This window comes from Pinus tabuliformis, chromosome X (genome assembly GCF_031772625.1).
Source record: "Pinus tabuliformis cultivar Carrire ecotype Pingquan chromosome X, CPIR1, whole genome shotgun sequence".
Lineage (NCBI taxonomy): Eukaryota > Viridiplantae > Streptophyta > Pinopsida > Pinales > Pinaceae > Pinus > Pinus tabuliformis.
Window position 1 is genome coordinate 946,297,794 of NC_142308.1, and position 12,231 is coordinate 946,310,024.

The window sequence follows — 12,231 nt, forward strand, 5'->3', positions numbered from 1 at the left end:
GCTCTCCTGTGAGGCCTGGACGATGTGTTCTCCATGGCGATTGTGTAGCAGGATGACTAGTTCTCCTGTGAGGACAGGATTGATTAAGTTCTCCTGTCGAGGCATCCTACCCATGCAATCTGGGACTCATGGGAAGTACCTCTCATCTGATCAATGAGCAGGGAAATGAGGATAGGGACCATAGTAGTACCGATGGACGCATCGTTGTATCTACCGTACTCCATATGCTAGGATGACCTTCATTGATCTGGGATCAATGATACTGGTCTCGGACCAGTTGTAGGAGTTGTACCCACTATGACGCTGACTTCGGGTCGGTTGAGACTGCTCTAGGACCAGTGGTACATACTTTGAGACTGACTTCGGGCCAGTGGAGGACTGGTCTGGGACCAGTGAGAGTGGTACATACTATGACGCTGACTTCAGGTCGGTTGAGGCTGGTCTGGGACCAGTAGTACACTCTCTGGACTGATGATACTGGTCTGGGACCAGTAGTAGGAGTGGTGCCCATGATGACGCTGACTTTGGGTCGGTTGAGACTGGTCTGGGACCAGTGGTACGCACTCTCAGACTGACTTCGGGTCAAGTGGAGAATGGTATGAGACATTCTCGATCAATTCTTCTTCTTCATGATTCAGCAGAGCTAAGTTGAGCAGAGCAGAGCCAGCACAGCAGAGCTGAGCCAGCGGAGCGGAGCTGAGCAGAGCGGAGCTGAGCAGAGCAGAGCCAACGGAGCTGAGCAGAGCAGAGCCAACGAAGCTGAGTAGAGCAGAGCCAACAGAGCTGAGTAGAACAGTGCAGGGCACTAATGGCAAAGACAGTACAGTTAGACATATGGATCAGGGAATGGAGTTCTCCCTAATTGAGAGGGCGTGTTAAAATTGGCAACTAGGGCCAAACTCCATGTGGGCTAGCTTATTTATAGTAGCTGATATTTTTATTAGATCCCTCTCATTGAGAGGTGTAGGATTGATCTAAAGATCATCCTATTCCGATAAGTATTTATGGAGATATGAATTTATTTTGATTATCGAATTATTACTAAGCCGACCAGCAACTTATGTAGGCTCAAGAAGCCCAAACGTCATGTCTATTCAACCTATACGTTTTTGGTATAAATAGAAGAGGATTTGATGTCATTTGGTACACACCTTCATGAGTAGTCTCCTCCTCTCCACGTCTGGGTTTTTGGTAAAGGAGAGAGACACCATGAGTGATACGCTAGTCTTCAAGTGATGCCCTAGCTGTTGTACGTTACCCTAGCCGCAGAGATCTGGCCGCAGTAAAGGAGGCCTCATACGCAGCCAATGGAAAGGCCCTATCTGCATTAAGAAGACTCTAATACGCTAAAATGCCCAGCAATTTATGCACAGGAGGGAAACCTTACGCAATTAAACATCCACGCAGTATACGCTATCATGAAGACAATGTACGCACAATTTTGGAAACCCTATATGCTGGGCAGGCAATGTAGATATCTACGTTGTTCTTTATGCAGGGCTGAAACATACGTAGTCATGGTGACACTTACTATGATGTTCATATACATTGACACATATACGATGTTCATACGCAGAGCACAGGGTCATGATAATGAAGCCGCAGTAAGTAATGAAGTTGTTGTCAAGGTAAAGGAATCCGCAGTAGGGAATGGTGCAGTCATGGCACGCAAAAATCGTTGACCCTCTCATTGTATGCAGATTTGGCAGCGTATATTATATGAAGGAATCCGTAGTAGGGTATGGTGCAGTCATGGCATGCAGCAATTGTTCACACTCTCGATGTATGTGGATCTGGCAGCATAGATCTAGGCATAGAGGCTCCAGTCACGCAGTTTCATGAAGACTTATTCATGGAAACCGTTAGCAGTCTATGGAGACTCTATACGATGCAAGTCATGGAGACATAAAAGCGTTGTCATGGATATACACAGTCATGGAAATATCCATACGCTGTCATGGAGACATAATAGTCTCAGGCATACGTATGAAGACAAGAGTCTGTGACACTCTTTGTCTCGGTCTACAGTCATAGTCCCGTCATAATCATGATAAGAAGGATTCCAGTAATCCCACAGAAATGCACAGCATAGTGATCTCAGTCATAATAAAGCATGGCTCGACTGAACAGTCTAATATAATGATGATGCACATCTGTAAGGGCAGCGTAATGATGATGCACATTAACAAGGGCATCAGCATGATGATGGATGAGATCATGGACATGAAGGGCAGCATGATGATGGATAAGATCATGGACATGGGCAGCATGATGATAATCATGATTAGTGCAGCATGGTGCAGTGTGTAGTGGTGCAGCAAGAGGATCAAATGCAGCACGATGATAGGTGAAGGAGTCACCTTGGAAAATCAGTTGAAGCAGAATGTCTTCAATTGGTCTCATCGTTATATTAAATGTTCTATGTTAGATCTAGATAAGTCAAAGTGTTGAATTCTGTTGTAAATGCACTATCTCTCTCTCTTTCTCTGCTGAACTTTGAAAAACATAAAAGAAGAATTGATCAAGGGTTTCCCCACATTGTGGGGTTTGTCCCTGGCTAGTGCCACATCTTGTGTCCTCTTGTCTTGGCTTGTCTTCTGCGATTTATATTTATGTTCTATCTGCAGTTTATCTTAATGCTGATGTGATTGCTAACTATGAAAAATTAAATAAATTGCTCTAGCATAGAACATACCTAAAATTAACATACTGCTTTATTTTGATATGATACATTGGAGAGCTACCACGCTCCATCCTTATTGATTGGATGAGCATATTAATGTCATCCATACAGAACCTATTGGTAAATTCTTCAAGGAGAGGCTGGGAGTCGTGGATAGACCCTACTATGAGGGTCTTTGTTGATCATTGAGCTCTGGGGGCTCCTGGGAGCTTGGGGTACTTCTTGAGCTATGAGTGACCATAAGGTGAGTGGTTCACCTTCCCCTATAGGTGCGTTGTATACAGGGTGAGTGGTTCACCTTCCCTTATGATACTCTATGATGATATATGAGAGCATAGGGTGAGTGGTTCACCTTCCCCTATAGCTGATGATATATGCATAGGATGAGTGGTTCACCTTCTCCTATGGCATGTGAGCAGGATGAGTGGTTCGCCTTCTCCTGTGGACACCCCAGTCAGAGATGCTAATAGACATATGTTGGTTGTCACATGTGGACATGTTAGTGGGACGTGGTTCATCCTTTCCCCACATGTAGGATGCTCATTCCCTATGATCGATGGTTGACATGTCGGTGGGACGTGGCTCATCCTTTCCCCACGTGTAGGATCCTTCCTACCATTGATGATTGGCATGCATGTAGGACGTGGTTCATCCTTTCCGTACTCTCGGTGGTTTGCATGTGCGTAGGATGTGGTTTCTCCTTTCCCTACGATGGTTGTGACATATGATTGTAGGATGTGGTTCATCCTTTCCCTACGTTTGATTGTGACATGTGTTTGTAGGATGTGGTCCATCCTTTCCCTATGTGTGGTTATGACATGTGTTTGTAGGATGTGGTTTCTCCTTTCCCTACGTGTGGTTGTGAGCAGGATGTGAGATATTCTTTCCTTGCTGATGTTTCTGCATCATCCTACCCATGTAGTCTGGGACACATGGGAAGTACCTCTCATATAGCGAACGAGTTGGGAAAAGTGGTTAGGGACCATAGCACTACCAATGGACGCATCGTGTACTGTCATACTCCCTATGGCTAGGATGCATGGTGTTCTTCAAATTAATCTAGGATCAAATATGATTGAGGTTTTACCTTTGGATTGACTTTTGTAAGTGGAAAGTGGTAAGGTCTTGTGACTCACTCTCGATCAATTCTTTTTCATTATTACGTCAGTGTTCAACAAAGCAGAGCAGATATGAGTCGAGATGCAGAGACGATATCAAGATGGCATGATGATGGATGGATTGGCAGGTGGAATTCTCCCTAGTTGAGAGGGAGTGTTAAAATTGGAAACTAGGGCCAAATTCCACTTTGGACAACTCTTTTGAAGAAGATAGTTGTGGCAATGATTTCCTCTTTCCGAGAGGACCAAAATCAACCTAAAGATCACTAAATTTGGATAAGAAAAAATATTTATTTGCTTAGAAGAAATTCTATAAGTCATGACCTTATTAAGGCGGGAAAATTACAATTTGAAATTCAAATTTGCCTCCAAAATGTTAAGGTCGGCTTCACCTGCATAAGGACAAATTGTTATATATATAGATGTCCTCCATTCTCATTACATACATCAACTTGTTGGAGAATATGTCTGAGGCAACCGTGGTTTTGGAGGAGGTCGAAGTTTTGTTTGTGGGTTATATTCTAGGGTCGAATCCCTCCCAGTACGACAGTCGCGACACATGAAGGTTAGGGCCAAGGTAACAAGAGATGTTTGTAAGTTTTTTGTGGGTCCAAAGTACAGCAAAGGCAGGTCGAGGCATATCGAATAAATATGTAGATGATTTGGGTTGTGTTCTCCCTGTTTAGATAAGTGGCAAGCCTTGAGATTATTGGAGGAGCACCGCAGACCTATTCTAGGCTAGCTGGAAGGAACATTAGGCCCTATTCTCATAGCAGAAGTCAAGCTACAGGCAGGCAAGGTTGGCTACAAGAAGAAGGATACTAGCCGTAGCAGTTGAAGGCAGTGAATGGACTGATGTTGTCTACGATCAAGCCCTAAACAGGTTCCAGATCCATAGTTGTTTCATCATTGTGTTTGACTACTCAATATATCACTATATTGGGGTTCATTATACTCAGAGAAGAAAGCCGCACTATCTGGACTAGGACCGAGGTCATTTTCAAACATTCTTTGTAGCTGCTTTGTCTACTATTAATATCTGGTTAGGGCAGAATTTGTCAACTATAGTAGCTTTGCTGTTAAAATTGGCAACTAGGGCCAAACTCCATGTGTGTCATCTTATTTATGGCAGTTGATATTTTCTTGGATTCCTCTCATCGAGAGGTGTAGGATTGTCTAAAGAGCATTCGATTCCGATAGGTATTCATGGAGTTATGAATTTATTTGTGTTATAAGACAATTCATCAAGGTCGACCAGCGACCAAATAAACCCCACATGTGCTCAACGTTTTAGTATAAAAGGAGATGACTTGAGAGTCATTTCACACACACTTCTATCTTGATTTCTCTCCACTTGTCTTGGGTTTTAGTGGAAGAGAAATCTAGGAGTGGAAGCCCTACACGTTGGAGTTAAAGAAGGCAGCGCTAACGCAGTCCTAGAATGCAGCGCTAACGCAGTCCTAGAATGCAGCGTTAACGCAGTCTTAGAATGCAGCCCTAACGCTATCCTAAGACAGCCCTAACGCAGTCCTAGAAGGCAGCCCTAACACTATCCTAAGGCAGCCCTAACGCTATCCTAAGGCAGCCCTAATGCTAACCTAAGGCAGCCCTAACGCAGTCCTAGAAGGCAGCCCTAACGCTAACCTAAGGCAGCCCTAACTTAGTCCTAAGAAAGCAGCCCTAGCCGCAGTCCAAGCAAGCATCAAAGGAGCCCAAGGAACTCGGCTAAGGGAGAAAGGTAACTATATGGAAGCCGCAGCAAGAAGGCTAGCACAGCGAGGGAGATAAGGGCTAACCAAGCTGTTGTTAAAGGTCCGAGGAGCTGAGCTTGGAGGCCGAGTTGAAGAAGGATGAACGCAGGTATGTTTGGGGCAGCGAACAGGTAAGGGAAGACTGTTTTGAGTGGGGGCTATAGGTGACAGCGTGGGACTGTGGTAGGCCGTGATCCCTACCACCTCAAAACAGAGACAGTGTGGAGAGTTTAAGGGCTCAAACATGCCTAGAACAACAGCGTGCTAGGGGAGGTGTACAATGAAGGTGTGTTGCAATCCTTGAGGGTTGTTTGTGCACTGATAGATAGGTCTCTAAGGTCTGCCAGATACCCTAACCAGTCACAACATAAGCAACAGTGTAGGCAGACTTGGAACAACAATGTTGAAGGGGCAGCAATACTAGTAAATGGGACAGCTGGGCTACATGGTGCTTCTAAGACACATGGGACAACAACAAGGTATGGAAAGGCTATTGGGACAGCAGCAAGGTATAGCAAGTTGTGATGGGACAGCAGCAAAACAATGGGACAAGCTAACATGGAATGGCTATGTCACTAATAGTGGGACAACAATATGCCACATAGGACAGCAGTGGCTAGCATGGTGCAACAATGGCACATGGGACAGTAGTGCAGCATAAGGTGCAACAGTATGATGTGTACAGCATGGTCATGAGGTCCAGCATTGTGATGATGGGTGCAGCACGGTGAGGTGCAGCATGATGACGAGATGTAGCACAATGATAGGTGAAGGAGTCACCTTGGAGAATCAGTGGAAGCATCATGTCTTCAACTGATCTCATGTACCATCTTCTTAGAGATGATCTATGCTCTTATCTAGATAAGTCAAAGTGTTGACTTCTGTTGTAAATGTCTTATCTCTCTCTCTCTCTCTCTCTCTCTCTCTACTGAACTATTGAAGAACATATAAGAAGAATTGATCAAGGGTTTCCCCACATAGGGGTTTGTCCTTGGCTAGCACCACATCTTGTGTCCTCTTGTCTTGGCTTGTCTTTTGCGATTTATGTTTATGTTCTATCTGCAGTTTTACTTTAATGCAGATGTGATTGCTAATCTAAAAAAGATATTGAGCTAACTGTGAAAATTGAAATAAATTGCTCTAAGCATAGAACATACCTAAAATTAACATTTGCTTAGGCTGCATCTTTGTCATTTCTATTTCTCTCTCTCTGCTGAATATTTGATATCAATAATAAGAAGATCTGATCAAGGGTTTTTCCCATCTTGGGGTTTTTCCCTGGCTTGAGCCAATTCCTGAGTTCTCTCGTCTTGACTTGTCTTCAGCATTTATCGTTCATGTTCTTTCCTCAATTACTATCATACTATAATGTTTTAAGAGATTGCTTAAAGAAATGAAAATCAAGCTAACATGAAGTAACTATTCTAAGCAAAGAACATGTTAATCCAAAATTAACACTTAGACCATAGACTATTCTTGTAAGTCACGAACATGCTAACAAACAAAAGGAAGAAAAAAACACTATAATATGACAATTATTTGCCAAAAGCATGTACTAGTGTGTGTAATTATGTATGTAAATATAAAATATGTTCAGCTTGTATAATTGATAGAATTAATGCCAATAATTATCACATCTCATATAATCACCTGTCATATTGTAAAAACTAAACTTACCTCGGAGAAAAATGCCAGTGTTCAACGTGCATTTACCATGCCATCCCCAGTCAAATTGATGCAGATACGAAAGAATTATCCTTCATCATAAACTGCCATTCCCTTCGAACTGTGGAAACAATACAAGCAGAGCAGAGTCCTTGTTTAAACTAAATTCCTAAATACAGATCATTTATTTTTATGAGTACACTAGTAAGTACGACGCGTGGAAAGGCAACTTGCTTTGCCAACTTGGCCTTTGGAAATTACAATGACAACTTTCATGGTAGAAGAATTGTCCATGAAACATTACATGGCCAATGTTCCCTGAATTTTGACCATACACAGACAATCCACGATGTGTTGTTGACAAAGCTCCTGCAAAAGAAACCAACTTGGCTTAATGCTATATAAATTGGATTCCTATTTTCAAAACCAAAGGGATACAACATATTTCTGAAAAATACATTCTTAGCAAATTTGTCTATCTTTCACACTTAAATCACTTGAATCTGAAAATTAACCGTCTTACAAACCAAAACAATGTACAAAATAAAATTTGTAAAATACATATCTTCAGGATAGCCTCAGTCAAACTGAGTCAAATACCATAGAATCTGGTCCCAGCATCCACTGCCATTCTGCTCATAAGTTTTCTGTCAAATAGATACAAAAACTTGATCTCAGACTTTTGTGATCCATAATGATTTTTGAAACTGTCTTTCGAATTAATCTGATTAATCCGAAAGTCACATCATTATTTGGTTTGTGATTAATCCAAAAGACAGTTTCAAAGATACAAAAACTGTTGAATCTCCAACCAAAATATGTTCCTAATAAACACACTTCTCAATCATAAACTAAAATAATTGTTTTAGATCTAAACAAGAGATCCCATACATGTGCGAGACAACTTATTTTCCAACATGTATGGAAAGGTCAACAGCTCGGAAATACTGGAGGGAAAAGCAGCAATTATGGATCATAATATGAAGAAATAACCCGCAGTTAATGGTGTCTATAACCTGCAGTTATGCATTTCTACTCTGACAATCCATAACCCACGCCTCATGCTATCCACGAAGCTTACTTGAACATTATACAGGTTGGAGCAGCTTTCTGAAATAGAGATCTGTCATCTCAATCAGTAAACGCAAAAAAAATACTGCATGTGGTTTCCAAAAATTGAAAGCAATGTCAATAATCTTCAGATTGACTAGTAGTCATGTACTTCAGTCTGATCTAACATTCCTTGTTTCAAATAGCATCACCAATAATCCCGGCAAGAACATAATCCATCCTTAAAATGATGGAACCGGTTGGCATCCCTCACAATAATTTCCCGCTCAGCAATCTTCGAAATAAATTTAGAAGCAGTATGGCAGTCACCACAAACACGAAGATTCTTGGTGATCCGGATAGGTGTGCCAGGCCTTGTGCTAATAAGTCCAAAAGAAATGGCCAGCTTTTCACTGTGGCTGCTAACCATCTCTTCTTTCAACTCTTCCTCCACATCATGCAGCACAAAATTTGTATCAGGCACATACCCTGCCTCTTTCATCTTTTCAATCAGGCTGTCCATCATCAAGTATATTTTATCTGCTTGTGGATGGGATCTGTCTGCTGCTAGGAATTCATGTGTTGTCTTATTTATTTCAATCCAACTGCATCCTGGCTTCTTTTTCAAACCCCGGTTTTTCATCATTGTTCTCACATCCTCTGCATTATCCCACTTGCCAGCAGTGGCATATATATTTGATAGCAGTACATAATAGCCAGGATTCTGAGGATCTAACTCAAGAAGATGTCCAGCAACACATTCTGCGAGGTTTATATTATGATGAATTCTGCAGGCCCCAAGCAATGCACCCCACACACAAGCACTAGGTTCTAACGGCATTGCTTTTACAAAGGCATATGCTTCTTCCAGGTTCCCAGCGCGACCAAGAAGGTCGACAATGCAAGCATAGTGCTCCAACCTTGGCATCATACAATAACCTTGACTCATGCAATCAAAGTATTTCTGTCCTTCCTCCACTAGGCCTGCATGACTGCAAGCAGTCAGGACTGCAATGAAGGTTATATGATCCGGTATCACATCTGCCTGTCGCATTTTGTGAAAGACTTTGAGGGCATCCCCACCACGCCCATGGATGGCATACGCGGTGATCATTGCAGTCCATGAGACAACATCTCTGTGAGGCACTCGGTCAAACACTCGGCATGCATCTTCAATGTTCCCACATTTAGAATACATATCTGTAAGAGCACTTCCCACGGAAGAATATGATCCAATTCCTCTTCTAATTACGTAATTGTGGATTTTTTTGCCTTGTGGCAGAGCTGCTAAGTGGGAACATGCTGACAGGACAGTGATGATGGCTACTGGATCAGGTTTTACTCCTACAAAATCCATATGATGAAATATTTTCAAAGCCTCACGACAATAACCATTCTGGGTATATCCTGCAATCATTGCAGTCCATGAAACAACATTCCTTGAGGACATTTTGTCAAACACCTGGCGTGCATCTTCTATTTCCCTGCATTTAAAATACATATCAATTAACGCATTACCCAATAAAATGTCTGACATAAATCCATTTCTAATTATGTAACTATGCATCTCTTTGCCCTGTTGTAAAGTTGCTAATCCAGTGCATGCAAGCAGAACACTCCCGATGGTAACAGAATCTAATTTATACTCTTTTAGTTGCAGTTGACAAAACAATTTCAAGGCCTCATCATAAAGACCATTTTGAGCATAACCCGCAATCATAGAAGTCCATGAGATTACATCTCTTCGAGGCATTCTGTCAAATAACTCAATTGCTTTATTTACACGGCCACATTTTCCATACATATCTATTAGCGCATTGCCAACTAAAACACTAGACTCAAAACCATTGCAAATTGAGTAGCCATGGATTTCCATGCCCTGTTGCAAATGTCCTTGATGGGCAAACTCAGATATAACACTAATGATGGTGACCAAGTCGGGCTGCACCCCTGCCATCTGCATTCGACGGAACAATCCCAATGTCTCTTCCCCAAGCTCATTCTGAGTATAACCAGCAAGCATTGTATTCCATGAGACCACATCTCTGAGAGATATTCCATCAAACACTTTCTCTGCGTCTCCCAAACTCCCGCATTTGACATACATATCTACAAGGGCATTAGTCTCAAAAATCTCGATTGCACATCCACTTTTAGCAATCAAACCGTGTATCTCCTTGCCCTGCTGCAGAGCTCTTAAATGGGCACATGCTTGGAGCCCACTAACAATAATATACGAGCTCATTTCCATTCCCTCTGATTGCATTCCGTGACAAAGCCTTAACGTCTCCTCAAAACACCCATTTTGGGTATAAGCAGAAATCATTGCATTCAAAGACACTTGATTTCGCTGACACATTTTGTCAAACACTTGGCGCGCAAACACAATATTCCCACATTTCGCGTACATAGATATAAGGGCATTGGCCACAAAAACATTGGATTCGAGCCCACATACTCTTATATAATCATGGACTTCCATGCCTTGATCTAGAGCAGCCAGTCTTGCGCAAGCCTTCAGAACAATGGGAAACGTATAATTATCAGGCTGAACGCCTACTGCTTGCATTCGGTGATATAGGGTAAGGACTTCCTCGTTGAAGCCCAACCTGGCGTACCCTCCAATCATGGCGTTCCAAGAAAACATACTTCGTTTCGGCAATTTTTCAAAAACTCTGCGTGCGTCTACCAGGCCGTCGCAGTTGACATACATGTTGACAAGCTTGGCTCCCAAGAACACCTCATCCTTAATCCCTGTGATGAGCATCTGGGCATGGATTTGCTGGCCCTCTCTGAGAGTTTTTGAAGCGGCACAGACATCCAAGAGAGCGCCGAAACCATGGGAATTCAGTTGCGTATCTCCAAATACAGCGAGGGCGTCCTTGAATCGCCCGGCTTTACACATTGTTCATTAGTCTGCATTCCTTGTAATAAGTCCGAATGCTGTGCAAGAAGTTGAAGTTTCAATTAATTTGGATTTGGATTCTGGTCGACAATATTTTTGTACATGTTTGTTAATTTTTTTCGATGATTTAAGATATGTAACAATTTTTCAATCTGGATGTACAAAATTAAACACCCCCAAGGAACCGTTTTTTAATTTAGGTTTATATATTTATATAAAATTGAACAAAATTTCGTAGTGTCCATGCATAAAACTTACGCTTAGAGCATGCTGCTGCAGCATGGTAGAGTAATGTATTAAGTACATGTTGGCTTTGAGATTTATTAATTTGAAATAAGATAAGGGAAATTAGTATATAGGAGGGGTGTTGTTTATGTACGTTATAAATTTGTTTAGATGGTAGTGGTTTTTTTTATGATGGAAATGGATTTAGCACCATCAAAAACTCTCTAGAGTACCCAAAATCTTGAAGTTTAATAATTGTAACTAAGGTTTCAAAAAAAATTGTTGAATTTTGTCATAATAATTTTGCCGAAATTCTCATTATTTTCTAGACTAATTTATAAGTTTTTTTAGACTATGGTTATAAGAATAAGATATGGCATGTGGGAGGTTTGAGCATGGTACCCACCAAAAATAAAGCTCACTCAAATAGAACCCAACATAAAATGGAACAATACGCATTCAATTGAAAGTCTAGACAAGCTTCCCTTTGAATTAAAAATAGAATATGATCTTTCATCACTATTTTAATTAAATATTGAGTAATAGTTAAAGCATTTGTTCTATGTATCACACTTTTAAAATAATTTTAAAATAATTTCTATTATGGTTTTTTATAATAAATTATTATTTATATAAAATTTAATTAAAATTATTTTTATTATATCTAATATGTAAAAATGGCTAAAAACTTACCTTCCCCAATTTTTTTTTGTAAGCTTGGTAGATCCTCCTTTTTCATTAATATAGAGCAAATTTACACCACATAGAACTGGCTAGGTGGCCTCAACTTGCCCAATGGGAAACCAAGTCTGTTGGCCACCTATTCGCATTATA

At 41.3% G+C, this 12,231-nt stretch overlaps 1 pseudogene across 3 annotated transcripts; it reads right to left on the reverse strand.

The window, feature by feature from the left end:
• Nucleotides 1-7,134: 7,134 nt before the first annotated feature.
• Nucleotides 7,135-11,286, reverse strand: LOC149142820 (putative pentatricopeptide repeat-containing protein At3g23330 pseudogene; annotated as a pseudogene). 3 transcript variants are annotated; one of them, XR_016264828.1, is made up of 3 exons: nucleotides 8,109-11,286; nucleotides 7,818-7,864; nucleotides 7,135-7,586 (listed from the first exon to the last, which is right to left on the reverse strand). The product of XR_016264828.1 is annotated as a putative pentatricopeptide repeat-containing protein At3g23330 pseudogene, transcript variant X3 (transcript). The 3 variants fall into 3 exon arrangements; XR_016264827.1 differs by having other exon boundaries at nucleotides 7,135-7,864; nucleotides 8,135-11,286; XR_016264826.1 differs by having other exon boundaries at nucleotides 7,135-7,864.
• Between the last annotated feature and the right edge of the window lie 945 nt (nucleotides 11,287-12,231).